Here is a 19,577-nt window from a genome sequence, read left to right on the forward strand (position 1 = left end):
TGCACGCAACCACTTTGGTTCAGTACCACAAGGCTAGCAGAATCCCTAGAGGATTACGTTTACCAATCAAACCTATGATGTCTAAGATGAACAAGCAGTTCATGAATAAATGGTACTCCATTTTGAACAAGTGCTCTCTGGATTTAATCCTTTCAATCGTAGAGGAACTATCAAGTGTCCTAGTTGGTCTAGAGCAGGAGATTAATGAACTACAAAACTCTTTAAAAACACGTATGGAGGGAGATTCATGGGTTAAATCTCTGGAAGAAATTAACAACAAACTTGATTCCTATGCTAAAGAAATTCATGAACGCAAGGTGCGTAAATTCAGGAATGACACCATAGACTACAAGCTGGATGAGGTCTATTCATGGGCCGACGTATACGCGCAGAGTCGCGCATACCAGAAACATGGTAATACTTCTTCTGAAGAAAGTCTGGTTTCAGTGAGTGAAACACGTACATCACCTCCACCTGTACCTATGGCGTTAACATCTGTGCCCACAGATGTACCGTCTACATCTACCTCCAAGGTTTCTTTTTTAGAGACAAGTCCCGCAGCAAACAATCCACCGACCACGTCAGCATCAACACACACAGATCTAGCAAAACCCGCAGGGGTCGCAGAAAACACCAAACAAACCACCACAGGGCGCAGACAGAAGAGGAATTAGTAATCAACATCTCCTCTACTTCACTGACCAATTCACAAATGGCTGTCCTTAAGAAAGGTACATCATTTGTACCTACACATCACACGAGAGCTTTGGATACTGAAATAGACCTATACAAATTTTTGAGAAAATTAAGACTTAGGTATTTCTTTTCCAATGTTAAACCCACACAAACAGCAACATCTGAATTCAAGGAATTCAAACCCAAAAGCAAAAACATTGCACCCATCTCCCATAAAGTCATTGACTCCTTTGAAACATTGGTCAAAAAAGATCTAGCTGCGATATCAGTTACATCTCACAAACGCAGCAATCTCACTACAACGGACAAGAAGGCTTTACAATCATTGAGAATGAATAAGTCTATAGTGTTCCTCCCGGCAGACAAGGGGGGAGCACTGGTTGTTATGGATCGCAACTTTTATGAGTCTAAAGTTGAAAGTATGCTTTCAGACCAAACCACATATTTGATCCTAACCAAGGATCCCACAACAGAATTTCAAGAAACTTTATGGAAATTACTGACACATGCTCTTGATATGGCATGGATTTCAGAAAAAACACGTGATTTTCTATATTCACAATTTCCTCGTAGACCTGTTATATACATGCTGCCAAAAATACACAAGAGCATTTCTGATCCTCCTTTTAGACCCATTGTGTCGGCGTACAACTCGATACATGAACCACTTGGACAGTATCTTGACACGTTCCTACAACCTTTCGTACAGTCAGGTGCTACTTATGTACAGGACACTACCCACTTCTTGAAACTACTTAGAGACTTGGTTTTGCCATCTTCCAATGAAATCTGGTTAGGTACCATTGACATGTTGTCACTCTACACCTCGATACCTCACTCCGAAGGCATCGAGGCGATAGAGTGGGCACTACTACAACAGGACAACATACAGGCCGATAAGATTTTTCTTCTGGAAATTCTGCAATTCAGCCTTTTCAACAGTTATTTCAAATGGAAAGACACATTTTTCTTACAGACCAATGGTACTTCCATGGGTTTTGCAGGGGCACCTAGTTATGCCAATACATTCATGATGAAATTTGAACAAGAACACATACTTAATGATTCACGGTGGACTGTTCATTTAATCATGTACCATCGTTATATCAACGACATATTCATCATATGGCATGGTAGTAAAAGTTTACTGACATCCAACCTCAGTGGCTTGAATGACATCAATCAGAGGATCCAATTCAAATACAATCTAGACACAAAGAAGATCTCTTACCTGGATGTTAACATTGAACTGCAAGGCACCAATTTGGTAACTTCAGTTTTAAAAAAAGCCACAGATCGCAACAACACACTACTGTACAGTAGCTTTCATCCTGAAACCCTAAAGAGACATCTCCCATACTCTCAATTTCTGCGAATTAAACGCATTTCTTCTAACCAAGAATTGTATACAACTTCATTGTTGTCCTCCAAGAACAATTTCATAGACCGAGGGTACCCCAATAGGGTAGTTGAGGCATCATTTTAACGAGCAAATGAAATACCCAGGGAGCGATTACTTGACAAAATGGAGAAAGCTTCATGTCCAAGGGAGGTGTTTGTTTCTACATTTTCTACCCAATCATCCATCATTAAGAAAACCATCCTACGCAGATGGGATTTGTTACAGTCTGATCCCGATTTCCATAACCTTTTTGAGAATCCTCCCATTTTTGCTTACAAAAGATCCAGGAATCTAAAAGAACTCTTGATGAACAAACCCAACGTCGATACTGGTCCACACAAAGGTATGCAAAAATGTCACAATTGTTCTCACTGTAACAATGTTCTCGTTGGGCACTCCATACCACATCCATGGTCTGGTAAACTAATACAACTAAGATTCACTGCAAACTGCAATACGCAGAATGTCGTTTATGTGATCCGTTGCCCGTGTGCTCTACATTATGTTGGTAAAACAGAAAGGACATTGAGAACACGAATCACGGAACACAAGAGTAGAATTAGGACAAGCTCACTCAACTCTCCATTAGCCAGCCATTGGACATCAGCACATCACTCTATTGCTCAACTCAGATTCTCTGTGTTAGAGGTTATCACTAAACACACCGACAGAGACATGTCTAGATACATCACACAAAGGGAAACCTTTTGGATCAGGTATCTCGATACCATGGTTCCAAAAGGTCTCAATGACAAATTGGAACTTTCTTGCTTTCTCTAGGGGCAGCCTTGTAGACTAACCTGAAGTCCCTCATCATAGTTTTGGCATGTCCCAGATGCACAACTGGACAACACCCACAATCATGCTTTACACGGCGTGCTTTGTATTCATTGTTTAGCAGTATTATGAGCAGACATCAGTTTGCACATGGCACTTCACTTTTTCACTTTTTATTGGACACATGTTTACTTTCGGTCTTATTGAGATTAGACGTTAGGATTAATCATTCCAGCATTTTATGTTATATGTTGATTGTACATGATGACCTATATTTATATGTGTTGTACGCTCAATAAGAGCATCACATTGTTATTTTTTCAACCATGTGTATCATCATCGTAAGATTTTGATTGTTATCAATAACTCTGAAGCTCTAAACAAATTGTTTTCGATCTCATGCGGATCATATGTATGCTTTTCTCATAAAATCAATAGAGCATTGATGACATTTTGTTATTAGGCGGACATCAGGATGTTAACAGTGTTTGTTATTGTATGTTCCTAGCAAGCATATATCTGCCAAACTAAAAACAGGCAATACATGTATTTCACTGTTCTTTGCTTTTTTGTTTTTAGGCTACACGGGCTAACCCGCACCACACTTTTAGTCATCACACTAGGATGACTGCACATTCTTTCTCTGTTGGTCACCTGTTTCATTTCCATTTCTATCACACTTGGTCACCCGTCCCGTTTCTATTTTTAATATACTTGACGCTTCCCGCCACGTCACTGGTCTTTCAGAACTATATGCGTCACTACGTTGGTACATAATAGACGCAGTCTATCACTGGTCATTATAGCATATGCGTCACCACGTTGTTACGCATTAGACACAGTCTATCCTACCAGCGCATACACTGAGGCGAATGATACAGGATCTTCACGACGTTCACTTGAGTAAGTTAACTTTCTCAGAGCGCTCCTGGTTTTAATGCGCATATGGTTACCTTTTTTTGATAGTCACGTTTTATTTTTAATAGACTTCGGTCGTTACCTGCTGTCAAGCCCCAAATAAGATACCTGTCGCTTGATACATATACAGGTGAGAAATACATCTTCTCCGTATTAAAATTGGTGTACTTTTACACTGCACTTAGCATGTGAGTAACTAATGTAATTAATGTTACGTCACAGTTATTGGGATAACACAGTCAAAACCCATGACAGTGTGAGATTGCTGATCGTACCATTGGGTAATTCATTATTGACTAACAGCTTGACGGCAATCCCAAGGTAATGTCAACACATCCAGCTGACGCATTTAATTGACGCGCCTCTTCTTTCTGTTTCCATCACTCTCACGAATTTTGAACTCACTGTTTACTTTTTTTACAATGGCCGTCACCTGCCCTTCTTCATCACAGGTTTGTCCTTAGCTCTTCATTTTCTTCACGTTTTCACCCACAATACAACTATCTGGTGTGTCTGGTTACAGCATCTGGCGCTCATTTTGTGAATCTCACGTTAATACGTTTATCTATTTAAATGCTTTTCTCCCGGCAATTGTAAGGCCGCTTTAACATAACATGTTTGAACGAAACAGTCATGTCCACATATATTTCTTTACAACATATGTTTGTACTCATTTATTGTAGATTTTCCCTGAGGAAGGGTGCTTAGAACACCCGAAATGCATTGGGAATAATCTTGTTTTGACAAATCAAGCATTTGAAATCTTCAATTTGAAATTCCTTCACCTTTTGATGAACTCTCCTCTGAATAAAGAAGGATTGGACAACATTGGTTACTATTGTTTTCATCATCACTGGCTTTTTTTAAATATAGGATTCCACATTGTTTTAAATGTAACTAGGGTCGCTACTGTTCAGACTAAAATATGATCAAATTGTAAATACTCATGTTCGAGTTTTTATGGTAGTGCTTACTTTGTCCAGATCTACTGGGTCCTGGTTTATTCGCTTCTTTCGAATTGGTGGTTAGGTGGAACCACCTCAAAGCGAGCCCACCAACTTTAGTATTGTTATGTATATGATGTTTAAATTGATACTTTGAACAAATAGAGTACACTACAGCTGTCCTCACTAGTTTTGATTCACTTTATCTACCACAGACAGCAACAGTTGCACCGCCACAATGTCTTTTGAAGAAATACTTCACCTTACAGACAACAAAGCTGAAACCAAAGTTTATAGCGAAACAGAGGCACATGAGATATACGGCCTTATTAGGGAGGTTCGCTCTTTTGATCTTACACAAGGTTCCACAACACAGCAGCTAAGACAGTTAGAGTATCTGATGAGACGCGAGATAAACCAAAGGTTGCACGCAACCACTTTGGTTCAGTACCACAAGGCTAGCAGAATCCCTAGAGGATTACGTTTACCAATCAAACCTATGATGTTTAAGATGAAGAAGCAGTTCATGAATAAATGGTACTCCATTTTGAACAAGTGCTCTCTGGATTTATTCCTTTCAATCGTAGAGGAACTATCAAGTGTCCTAGTTGGTCTAGAGCAGGAGATTAATGAACTACAAAACTCTTTAAAAACACGTATGGAGGGTGATTCATGGGTTAAATCTCTGGAAGAAATTAACAACAAACTTGATTCCTATGCTAAAGAAATTCATGAACGCAAGGTGCGTAAATTCAGGCATGACACCATAGACTACAAGCTGGACGAGGTCTATTCATGGGCCGAGGTATACGCGCAATAAAAGGAGAGCTTTGGATACTGAAATAGACCTATACAAATTTTTGAGAAAATTAAGACTTAGGTATTTCTTTTCCAATGTTGAACCCACACAAACAGCAACATCTGAATTCAAGGAATTCAAACCCAAAAGCAGATACATTGCACCCATCTCCCATAAAGTCATTGACTCCTTTGAAACATTGGTCAAAAAAGATCTAGCTGCGATATCAGTTACATCTCACAAACGCAGCAATCTCACTACAACGGACAAGAAGGCTTTACAATCATTGAGAATGAATAAGTCTATAGTGTTCCTCCCGGCAGACAAGGGGGGAGCACTGGTTGTTATGGATCGCAACTTTTATGAGTCTAAAGTTGAAAGCATGCTTTCAGACCAAACCACATATTTGATCCTAACCAAGGATCCCACAACAGAATTTCAAGAAACTTTATGGAAATTACTGACACATGCTCTTGATATGGCATGGATTTCAGAAAAAACACGTGATTTTCTATATTCACAATTTCCCCGTAGACCTGTTATATACATGCTGCCAAAAATACACAAGAGCATTTCTGATCCTCCTTTTAGACCCATTGTGTCGGCGTACAACTCGATACATGAACCACTTGTACAGTATCTTGACACGTTCCTACAACCTTTCGTACAGTCAGGTGCTACTTATGTACAGGACACTACCCACTTCTTGAAACTACTTAGAGACTTGGTTTTGCCATCTTCCAATGAAATCTGGTTAGGTACCATTGACGTGTTGTCACTCTACACCTCGATACCTCACTCCGAAGGCATCGAGGCGATAGAGTGGGCACTACTACAACAGGACAACATACAGGCCGATAAGATTTTTCTTCTGGAAATTCTGCAATTCAGCCTTTTCAACAGTTATTTCAAATGGAAAGACACATTTTTCTTACAGACCAATGGTACTTCCATGGGTTTTGCAGGGGCACCTAGTTATGCCAATACATTCATGATGAAATTTGAACAAGAACACATACTTAATGATTCACGGTGGACTGTTCATTTAATCATGTACCATCGTTATATCGACGACATATTCATCATATGGCATGGTAGTAAAAGTTTACTGACATCCAACCTCAGTGGCTTGAATGACATCAATCAGAGGATCCAATTCAAATACAATCTAGACACAAAGAAGATCTCTTACCTGGATGTTAACATTGAACTGCAAGGCACCAATTTGGTAACTTCGGTTTTAAAAAAAGCCACAGATCGCAACAACACACTACTGTACAGTAGCTTTCATCCTGAAACCCTAAAGAGACATCTCCCATACTCTCAATTTCTGCGAATTAAACGCATTTCTTCTAACCAAGAATTGTATACAACTTCATTGTTGTCCTCCAAGAAGAATTTCATAGACCGAGGGTACCCCAATAGGGTAGTTGAGGCATCATTTAAACGAGCAAATGAAATACCCAGGGAGCGATTACTTGACAAAATGGAGAAAGCTTCATGTCCAAGGGAGGTGTTTGTTTCTACATTTTCTACCCAATCATCCATCATTAAGAAAACCATCCTACGCAGATGGGATTTGTTACAGTCTGAACCCGATTTCCATAACCTTTTTGAGAATCCTCCCATTTTTGCTTACAAAAGATCCAGGAATCTAAAAGAACTCTTGATGAGCAAACCCAACGTCGATACTGGTCCACACAAAGGTATGCAAAAATGTCACAATTGTTCTCACTGTAACAATGTTCTCGTTGGGCACTCCATACCACATCCATGGTCTGGTAAACTAATACAACTAAGATTCACTGCAAACTGCAATACGCAGAATGTCGTTTATGTGATCCGTTGCCCGTGTGCTCTACATTATGTTGGTAAAACAGAAAGGACATTGAGAACACGAATCACGGAACACAAGAGTAGAATTAGGACAAGCTCACTCAACTCTCCATTAGCCAGCCATTGGACATCAGCACATCACTCTATTGCTCAACTCAGATTCTCTGTGTTAGAGGTTATCACTAAACACACCGACAGAGACATGTCTAGATACATCACACAAAGGGAAACCTTTTGGATCAGGTATCTCGATACCATGGTTCCAAAAGGTCTCAATGACAAATTGGAACTTTCTTGCTTTCTCTAGGGGCAGCCTTGTAGACTAACCTGAAGTCCCTCATCATAGTTTTGGCATGTCCCAGATGCACAACTGGACAACACCCACAATCATGCTTTACACGGCGTGCTTTGTATTCATTGTTTAGCAGTATTATGAGCAGACATCAGTTTGCGCATGGAACTTCACTTTTTCACTTTTTATTGGACACGTGTTTACTTTCGGTCTTATTGAGATTAGACGTTAGGATTAATCATTCCAGCATTTTATGTTATATGTTGATTGTACATGATGACCTATATTTATATGTGTTGTACGCTCAATAAGAGCATCACATTGTTATTTTTTCAACCATGTGTATCATCATCGTAAGATTTTGATTGTTATCAATAACTCTGAAGCTCTAAACTAATTGTTTTCGATCTCATGCTGATCATATGTATGCTTTTCTCATAAAATCAATAGAGCATTGATGACATTTTGTTATTAGGCGGACATCAGGATGTTAACAGTGTTTGTTATTGTATGTTCCTAGCAAGCATATATCTGCCAAACTAAAAACAGGCAATACATGTATTTCACTGTTCTTTGCTTTTTTGTTTTTAGGCTACACGGGCTAACCCGCACCACACTTTTTGTCATCACACTAGGATGACTGCACATTCTTTCTCTGTTGGTCACCTGTTTCATTTCCATTTCTATCACACTTGGTCACCCGTCCCGTTTCTATTTTTAATATACTTGACGCTTCCCGCCACGTCACTGGTCTTTCAGAACTATATGCGTCACTACGTTGGTACATAATAGACGCAGTCTATCACTGGTCATTATAGCATATGCGTCACCACGTTGTTACGCATTAGACACAGTCTATCCTACCAGCGCATACACCGAGGCGAATGATACAGGATCTTCACGACGTTCACTTGAGTAAGTTAACTTTCTCAGAGCGCTCCTGGTTTTAATGCGCATATGGTTACCTTTTTTTGATAGTCACGTTTTATTTTTAATAGACTTCGGTCGTTACCTGCTGTCAAGCCCCAAATAAGATACCTGTCGCTTGATACATATACAGGTGAGAAATACATCTTCTCCGTATTAAAATTGGTGGACTTTTACACTGCACTTAGCATGTGAGTAACTAATGTAATTAATGTTACTTCACAGTTATTGGGATAACACAGTCAAAACCCATGACAGTGTGAGATTGCTGATCGTACCATTGGGTAATTCATTATTGACTAACAGCTTGACGGCAATCCCAAGGTAATGTCAACACATCCAGCTGACGCATTTAATTGACGCGCCTCTTCTTTCTGTTTCCATCACTCTCACGAATTTTGAACTCACTGTTTACTTTTTTTACAATGGCCGTCACCTGCCCTTCTTCATCATGGGTTTGTCCTTAGCTCTTCATTTTCTTCACGTTTTCACCCACAATACAACTATCTGGTGTGTCTGGTTACAGCATCTGGCGCACATTTTGTGAATCTCACGTTAATACGTTTATCTATTTAAATGCTTTTCTCCCGGCAATTGTAAGGCCGCTTTAACATAACATGTTTGAACGAAACAGTCATGTCCACATATATTTCTTTTCAACATATGTTTGTACTCATTTATTGTAGATTTTCCCTGAGGAAGGGTGCTTAGAACACCGAAAATGCATTGGGAATAATCTTGTTTTGACAAATCAAGCATTTGAAATCTTCAATTTGAAATTCCTTCGCCTTTTGATGAACTCTCCTCTGAATAAAGAAGTATTGGACAAGATTGGTTACTATTGTTTTCATCATCACTGGCTTTTTTTAAATATAGGATTCCACATTGTTTTAAATGTAACTAGGGTCGCTACTGTTCAGACTAAAATGTGATCAAATTAAAAATACTCATGTTTGAGTTTTTATGGTAGTGCTTACTTTGTCCAGAACTACTTGGTCCTGGTTTATTTACTTTTAGAAAGTAGGCATTTTTTTGCCTAACCATCCAGTGAGCCTCTGCTAGGTTTTGTGTTGACTGTATGCTTTGTAGAGACAGGGGCTGGGATGTGCATTTTGTTCAGACAACCACTTGGGGGGCGGCGGTGTTTCCTGCCTTTCCAGGGTGAGTCAGGGCTCAGATGAATAGACCTGGGCCTGCATTCAGAGTAGGGGGAGGAGATTTCTTTTGCACCTGAATTGGCCTGAACTGCCAAGGACACTGCTGGCTCCACCTCCTGCTGGGAAGCTGCATCAGAGAGGACAGAACTGGTTTTTGCTGGGAAAAGAGCTTCTCCGCACTAGAGAACAAAGAGATTTACTGAATACAAAGAGGGGCCCAGACCCCAGACTTTTTGCTCACTTTTGGGAAATCAAGAGGAACCTTTGCCAAGGAGAAGAGCTGAAGAAACTGAGGCGGAACACTGCCCCTGTGCTGTTGGCTGTCTGCGGTTGGCCTACAGTGGCTTCTTTTTGTCAAGGAAAAGGAAAAGGACTTTGCTGGTTGCTGTGTCCCCTGATTGAGGAAGATTTCCAAGGGCTTGAAACCGAGCTTGCCTCCTGTTCTGATCCTCAGGCACACAAAGACTTCACCACCAGCCCCCCTGAACTTCCTTGCTGGGAGTTTTGACCTGCTAAGAGGTGCCTGCTGTTATTTTGGCCCTCTGATGCATCATCGGAGAAATCAACACAGCGCCTGCCCGCGGCTCGATAAATCACCATACGCCGCATCAAGTGCACGATCTCCGAAGTCTGAGATCACCGTACCGATTCCAAAGCGAGCCCTGCTGTGCGGATGTAAGAACCCACGCATTGTCATGAATTGTCGCACCCCATCGAGGCGACAAGTCTGTCACATCATCTGGGGGTGCAGTAAAAAACCAACGCATCACCTTCCTACGCAGTAAGAAACCTAACACATCACCTCCTCTCAGGCAAGGAACTGACGCATCACCTCCCCTGTGCAGCAGTAAGGAACTGACGCATCACCTCCCCCGAGCAAGGAACCAACACATCACTTTTCCTGAGTGTAAGGAACTGATGCATCACCTTCCTTGTGACCCTTTTTGTTTGTGCGCGCAACGCATCCAAGGTACGTTGTGTGAAAAGTGTTGCATCTGCAAGTTGCTTTGCACTGAACCACTTCTGCCATTTGAAAGTCATAATTTGATTACTGTACTGTGGATTTTTGTCATTTTGGTATTGTTTTGGTTTAGATAAAGATTACATATTTTTCTAAACTGGTGTGGTGTCCATTTGCAGTGTTTTTATTATATTACTGTATGTGTTCACAAATGCTTTAAAAACTGCCTCTGAGATGAGCCTGTCTGCTCGTGTCAAGCTACCAAGGGGGTAAGCAGGGGTTATTTTTAAGTGTATCTCCCTTACCCTGAATAGAAAGAAGGGTTCCTACTTGGACAAAGGTACCTACCTCTGACAACTAGAGACCCCCATTTCTAACAATAAGTATAACTATAATTATAACTATAGCTGAATTTCCATGGTTTTGTGTGGGTAAAATGTGAACCTAACTATAACGTCCTTGTAAACTTTGTTTTTTTAGTGAATATATATACATAATAAAATGCAATATAAATTAAATAAACAAAATGATGCCTATATTCACAGACAATGTTCTATGCTCAACCATGCACTAATGGTACAATGCAATATTGACCCCATCAAATGTAACACTTTGTGGTGTGCCCATTTCCATCTAACAAGGTGTGTCCTAAAGAACGGAATGCATGCCTTGTTAGACCAGCCCAGTGTATGGTGGATAATGTAGTGTGACCCAGATGCAGTACTTTGTAACAGCTGTGGGGTGCAGTCGCACAGCAGAAAGGACATGTAGGCTGTGATGAGTTTAGGAATGTTGACAGGGGCGGTGGACCGCATAATACAGGTAAGTGCGATGCCTTGGTCGACTCATGGTGCAGATCTACAGAGACACAGCCCAGTGTATTGCGAATAATGTGGTGTCAACCCAGGGCGGTAAGTGATAACACTGCAGGGTGAAGTCACTTAGCAGTAGAATCTGTGAGCTGTGTTTCGTACAGGCACAGTGCCAGGGGGCGGAAAGAAGGAGGCCCAGGTGATACAGGCAGAATAACGCTGTTGTCCACATGGGAAATGGGAACAACGGAATGAGGACAATTACAAAGAGCATGGTAAACTGTATAGACAGATACTGCATTGTCGCAGTGAAAATGAATGTGGTAGAAGCCTCCAAGTGGAGGGGAGCCTAACTGTGTAATACAGACCCTATAAGGGATACCATGACTGTGTCAAAAATACCATGGCCATGCATAGAAGATGTAAGTAACCACAAATAAAATAAACATAAAAACGCACCACATGATGCGTGGGAAAGGTGCCTATAAATGATGTCAGCATGGTCATGAAAGAAATTAATACCATTTGAAGAGTCAGGGTAACCTGTCAGCATGCATTGTAATACACAGACAATATGACTTCTGAACAGTCATGTACAGTGTGAGTGAACATCATATAGTACTGCACATAGGTGCACCATAGGCTAGTTATACTTGTACATAACATCATGCACAATATAATGGAAACATAAGGTGCTAAGTGTTATCTGAGACATGAGAGAACACCGTGTTGGTAGATGAAGAGAAGTGTTGGGGACACAATCAATGAAGGTGTGTGCTATGTCCTTAAGTGGCCCTTCCTTTTCTCCTGTAAAAAACACACAATGAACTCTGATTAATACAGAGAAAAGCAAATGACCATCCTCACATACAACTGTACAGAAGAAGCTGTGTTTTCAACTGTGTGTGGGTGTGTACAACAACAGGGAGATATTAAAAAGCCAAGAGACAGTGATGAACTGGGGCATGAGAGATAAGACCCATTACAGTAACACAATTGTTACTCATTATACAAATGGATACTCAATTCTTTGTCTTGATTCAGACCTTCTGGGTGGACCTTCTGGGTGGAGTGTGATCATATATGACTCCATCCTCCTCATCCTAAGAACATGATACCCCACTCCGGGGCACATTGGGATATGTTCAAAGATGGAACAGGTCAGTAAATTATGGCCACCACAGTGTTTGTTGTAAAAACACCTAGCCACTGTGCTCAGTGGCACTCAGATGTTCCAAAACCCTCTTCTTGGCTGCGAACATAGTGCTACCAATATATTTCAAGTTGCACAGACTCACATGATTGGTGCTACAGGTGTGGACTTGGTGGATGTTGAGTGTGTTGCCGATGAAGGTAGTAGGGTAAAAACCATGGAGATTATGGGGCAGATGTATCATCGTAGCAGTTTGCGAGTCCTTAATCGCAATTTTTAGAGAATGGCTATTAAAGACTCGCAAAATGCTATGTAGGTAGTAATCGTAATAATTTTTGCGATTCCTAAATATTCCTTAATTGCGCATCGCAATTTGCAATGGCTACTAGAATAGCATTTAGGGAATCGCAAATTGCTATTCTCTAGATGCATGCACAAAATAGGGAATTGCAAATTTAGCGATTCCTTATTTTGCGAGTAGGTTTTTCTTTCCTACATTGCACACAGCTAAATTGCGAATTTCAGTGTTTGCGATTGCAATTTAGCTTGATACATCTGGCCCTAGGTTGGCTAGTCCCGTTGTTGAGAGTGATGTCACTCCTTAACAGCATGTCCTTGAAAGATTTAGTTTTGCGAAAAGTGATGCTAAGGTTCTGTCCCACCTCCTTGTCAATCACGGGGTCACTTTTTAAGATGGGACAGATTTGGGATATAAGCTGTCTCATGCTCCTCGAACTGTTGTTGCATATGTATATATATGCAAAAGATTGCCCCCCTTGGCCTCAGCAATGGTGTTCTTGAAGAGTGATCTCTCTAAGTAGTACTGACACATGTTTCTGCTTTCTAGACCCACTCTGGGTACCCCCTTTCTCTGAATCTATTGAGCATGATGTTCTGTTATGCTTGAGGCGCCTCATCTGTGCTGTTGTGTCTCCTCACCTGCAGGAGCTCACTGTAGGGAATGCTCCAGTTCAAGTTGTCCAAGTGCCCTCTGAGGACATGGAGGAGACTGTTACCAGCAGTGGTCTTTCTAAAATTTCTGGTATGTAAGTCATTGTTCACAATTTCTAAAACCATGTCAAGATATTCAATGCTGATGTTGCTCATTGTGTGGGTAAACACTAAATCATGAGTGTTTCTGTTCTGTTTGGACACAAACTATATGGCTGTTGTCCTCAAACCCTTTCCAGATGATAAACAGGTCATCAATGTGCCTCAGCCATAGAACCACATTGTCAATGTCATCTGTCAGAGTGGTGTCCTCAACCAGTTGTTCCTGTTGCCAGCACAGAAAGAGATTAGCTAGACTGGGGGCAAGCAAGCTCCCCATTGCAGTACCTAGGATTTGGCATTAGAGGGTGGGATTGAACAAAAAGATATTGTTGTTCTGAAAATGCGGTATTATTTCTAAGATCATTTTGGTATGCTCTCAGTATTTGTTATGTCTTGTTCTTAGAAAGTGTTCACATGCAGCAATGCCCTTCCCATGGTATATAAGTTGCCCACATCTAGTGGCATTAAGAGAAAATCTTGTTCTCAAACCAAACCTGAGATTTTGCCCCAAAAATATTTGGTATTTTTGACATAAGAGGGTAAGGTGATGATAAAATCTCTTTGTATGGGATCTGCATATCTGGATATATTCTCAAAAGCTCTGCCCCTTGAGGACACAATTGGTCTGCCTGGGTGACTGGTGGTACTTTTGTGTACCTTTGGTAGAAGATACAAAGCGGGTAACTTGGGATAGTTCTTCCTTAAAAAACAGTACTTGTCTCAATCAATGAGACCGCGGTCCTGCCGATCAGTCAATTTGTCCCTAATGGTTACAAGGTTGTCAGCATTGGTGGATTTGTCGGAGATGTCATAAAAGGTTCTGTTCAATAATTAGCTTGTTGCCTCCTTTATGTAAATGTCCTAGTGGTGTTTGACCCTGACTGTGTGTGTGGTGGGGGCAGGTGGGCGTTTGTGTGTTTGTATATATATTTATATATATATATATATATATATATATATATATATACAAATTCACTTAAAAAACCATAGGTTTCACACATGTTATAGTTAGGTGGATATTTCACTCGTAAAAAACCAATGAAATTCCCCCGTTATAGTTAGTTCAGATAACTATAACTCGCACGACCGCCACTCTATCACAAGGATGATGTCATCAGTGATGTCATGAGTGATGCCACTGACCATGTCATGAGTGATGTAATATGTGATGTCATGAGCAGTGGATTGCGGGCGCGCGAGTTATAGTTATCTGAACTAACTATAACGGGGGAATTTCATTGGTTTTTTACGAGTGAAATATCCACCTAACTATAACATGTGTGAAACCTATGGTTTTTTAAGTGAATTTGCAAGGTTTTTTAAATGCTAATTCCTAACTATAACGTGTGTGAAACCTATGGTTTTTTCAGTGAATATATATATGTATATATATATATGTATTTATATATATATTCCACGTTATAGTTAGATCAGGTAACTATAACTTGCGCGCCCACAATAAACTGCTGATGACATCACATATTTCATCACTCATGACATGGTCAGTGACATCACTCATGACATCAATGATGACATCTGAAATTACACATTGTGGATTGCGGTCGCGCAAGTTATAGTTACCTGATCTAACTATAACGTGGAATTTCATTGGTTTTTTACGAGTGAAATGTACAGCTAACTATAACATGTGTGAAACCTATGGTTTTTTAAGTGAATTTGCAAGGTTTTTTAAATGATAATTCCTAACTATAACGTGTGTGAAACCTATGGTTTTTTCAGTGAATTTGTACGGTTTTTTAAATGCTAAGTTATGTATTTATTTTTCATTTTTTTTTCTGGTTTTTCACTGTGCGCACACCCTGCGCGCACAGTGGGCGCGCTGTGGGCGCTCGGTGCGCTTCGCGCACCAAGCGCCCACGTTGCGCAGTCCATGCCGTGCGCGCCTCGCCTTTTCTTAGACATTATCATTTGTTTTTTTCTCCCTTGTGGGTCCTTTAATTTATTTAATAAATGTGATTGTTTTTTTTTTTATTTTTTTTTGCCGTGCGCGTACGGTAAGCTTACCGTACGCGTACCCCGCGATTTTTTTTTTAAATTATTAAATTTATTTTTCGTACTTTTGGGTCCTTCTTGGAGCCCTGACAAACAATAGGGGGTCTGCAACTCTCTTCGTTGCCCCCGTTTCACGTTCCCCACCTTTGTTTCTCAGTGCGAGAGACAGAAAATGGCGGCCGACACTTCCTGATTTCGACCGATTCAAATGTTTACAGTCATGTAACCACCAATCAGAATTGAGCTCGCGCACGGCACCGTACGCGTACGGTAAGCTTACGGTAAGCGCACGGAGCGCGCTTACAGATATATATATTGATTTAAATGCTATTTTCTCAGGACCTACTGAACAGATTTACACCAGACCTACAAAAGGCACATCCTTGACCTGAGGACTACCTCTCTGCCAAATTTCAAGTAATTCTGTTCAGCCGTTCGGGCTGTAGCTGTGTCTAAAGGTCCTATGGAAAAATGCACGGGAAAAACGCGTTTTGGGACCCCCCTTTTTTCTCAGCCCCCGCTTGACGAATCCCCCCGAGACTTTCAGGGTAGGAGCGGAGTGTAGCGCCCCATTAGTTTTGAAAATTTCGCGAGGATTCGTCGACCGGCGCCAAAGTTATTCCAAATAAAATGTTGCGGATTTCCTATGGAAACACGGTCCTAACTATAACTATCTACTGGCGACCGCCAGTAGATAATATATATATATATATATATTCACTGAAAAAACCATAGGTTTCAGGGGTGTTATAGTTAGCTGGACTTTTCACTTGTACAAAACCATTGAAATTCCCCCGTTATAGTTAGTTCAGCTAACTATAACTCGCGCGCCCGCAATGCACTGCTGATGACGTCACATATTACATCACTCATGACATGGTCAGTGACATCACTCATGACATCACTGATGACATCTCAAATGACATCACTGATGACATCACTGATGACATCATCCAGTGAATGTGTGTTATTCTGAAAATTAAATATGTTTTATATATGTATATCTCAAGGTCGATGGAAGAATAAATGGGTATATAAGTGTCTAAATGGATGATTTGTTTTTGAAAAATTGATTGTGTAACTGACTGATTAAGTGTATCATAGTGAATACATGGCTTAGTGAGTAATGTTTAAATATGTAAATATCTGTATCAGTCTCTCACTTTGTGTATAAGTGGCTGCATGGGTTGGTGAGTAGCTACATGGGTGTCTATATAGGTTATTAGTTGGTTTTTTGAGTATCAGTCTGAGTGTCTGCATGGTTCGGTGGGGGTATTACGTAGTGCATAGGTGCATGAATGAGTGACTCACTGTTTGTATGTGTTGAACACAGTATGTGTGCAGGACTGTATGGGTGGATCAGTGTGTGTATGGGTGTGTTAGTGAGTGAATGACTGTCTCAATAGTGTCTTTATGAGTAACTACATATGTTATAAACTAGTATATGTGACTATTGGTGTATATATGTGAGTATATGTGAGAGTGAGAGATTGAAAGAGTTCCTGTATGAATAAGTATGTGTTTCTATAAGGGATTGTTTAAAAGACTAAGTATGTGTAAGTTTCCGTAGAAGTAAGTGTGGTGGTGTGTGTATAACTGTATATGCAAGTAAATGTATGTTTGATTCTTTATTAGCATGAGTGACTGTGTGTGAGTAACTCTATGGATGAGTGGCATTGTGTAACAGGATGTATAGGTGTATGAGTACATATGATGAGTGAGTACATGTATGAGTGACTGTATTGGACTGTTGGTGAATGAGTGGATGTGTATGTGGATCTTAGAATTACTGAAGAGGTTGTTGTAACTGGTATTGGTATGTCCATTGTTTTGAAAATTTTAGTCTCTATTTTTGAATGTGTGTATCAAAGGTTATATTAGGGTGAGAGGAGGTCTGCCACTCTATCACAAGGATGATGTCATCAGTGATGTCATTTGAGATGTCATCAGTGATGTCATGAGTGATGTCACTGACCATGTCATGAGTGATGTAATATGTGACGTCATCAGCAGTGCATTGCGGGCGCGCGAGTTATAGTTAGCTGAACTAACTATAACGGGGGAATTTCAATGGTTTTGTACAAGTGAAAAGTCCAGCTAACTATAACACCCCTGAAACCTATGGTTTTTTCAGTGAATTTCTGAGGTTTTTTAAATGCTAATTCCTAACTATAACGTGCCTGAAACCTATGGTTTTTTCTGTTAATTTCAAAGGTTTTTTAAATGCTAATTTCTAACTATGCCTACAGAGATAGGACATGTGAAGAAAGAAGAAAAAATGCACAGAAAGAAACAAAAGAAGTGCAGAAAGAAGCAACAGAAGTCCTCAAATACGAAGATAAGTGCAGGAAGAAGGATAACGTGCAGAAAGAACAAAAAGAAGAGCAGAAAGAAGCCTTGTTGCAAAATCATCCTGTACCCTCAACTTTTTCAGACGGATACTGGTGGTAACTGAGTCTGACTAACCAGTCCTAGAGCCAGTGCTATGTTAGAAGACACTTAGAATACAGTGAAAACACCTACATACACTAGGGAACATTATGCGTTGGGGTCCCCCTGTGATTAGCCTTACCTCCTCTATAAGCCCCTAGTATATAATAGGGCATGGGGATTAAAACTACCTCTTAAAACAGGCCACAGGGCGTTTTTGCACACGTTAACTCAGGCCCCGTCCCCTCCTTTCACCATTGTGTAAACACGCCCTGTGTCCGTTTTTAGTTGGGAGATTAAGTTCATTTGAGTCCTGAGGGTCCCTAGGGTCCAACTAGCCCACTAGGTACCTCCAGTAAGTGCCACAGAGCTGCGTTGCAGAGAGGTGTAAAAAGTGGCACGGCCTGGACCACCTCTCTGCAATGCAGCTCAGTGGCGCTTACTGGAAGCACTTGGTGGGCTAGTTAGCCCCCAGGGGCCCTCAGTATTGAAGGGAAATTATATCCCCAATTTAAAACGTGCCATGGTGCGTGTTTGCACACGTCACCTCAGGCCCCAACCCCTCCCTTCACCACTGTGTAAACGCGCCCTATGGCTGTTCTAAGTTGAGAGATTAAGTCCCCTTGAATCCTAAGGGTCCCTAGGGTCACACTAGACCACTAGGTACCTCCAGTAAGCGCCACAGAGCTGCGTTGCAGAGAGGTGTAAAAAGGGGCTTGGCCTCAGAACACCTGTCTGCAGCGCAGCTCCCTGGCGCATACTGGAGATGCCTGTTGGGGGCGCGTTTGCAGAGTGCTGCATGGAGGAGGCATGGCCTCCGGCACGATGCCAGTCTTTTATTTATTTTATTTTTTTAAGAAGGGGGGCTGTGTGGTTCCCCTTCTTATTCTAATTTATTGGCCCTGATGACCCCATCCCCCAGGGCCTGTCTCCTAATTATATTTTTTTGACCCCAATCCCCAGGGCCGGCCACTGTTTTTTATTATTTTTAAAAAATATATATTTATAGACACACCTAGGACATGCTGGACAAACCGTACGTACCTATCACCATGACGATTTGCGTGATATTCATTAAAAGGCGACTATGCATGCAATTAATCCACGTGGAATGTATTTACACCACTAGTGAAGCTCTGACATGTCTGATGCTCTACCGTGCCTAATCCCGGTAGACACCCTTGTCGTTTATTTATACAAACATGGGTAGCTATTGACGGGCACATTTAATACACATGCACACCAAGCCATTCAAAGGGGATTCGACAAAAATTCGACCAAAACTATGCAAGAAACCCCCCTCACAGTTAATAAAACACACATCCACTGCCGGATGTGTAATACTTTTTATTTTACTCTCTGGAAAGGGGACGAACATCACTTGCGAGTCACAGCGCGCTCCTGACA

The sequence above is a fragment of the Triturus cristatus genome, chromosome 3_2 (genome assembly GCF_964204655.1).
Source record: "Triturus cristatus chromosome 3_2, aTriCri1.1, whole genome shotgun sequence".
Taxonomy (NCBI): Eukaryota; Metazoa; Chordata; class Amphibia; order Caudata; family Salamandridae; genus Triturus; species Triturus cristatus.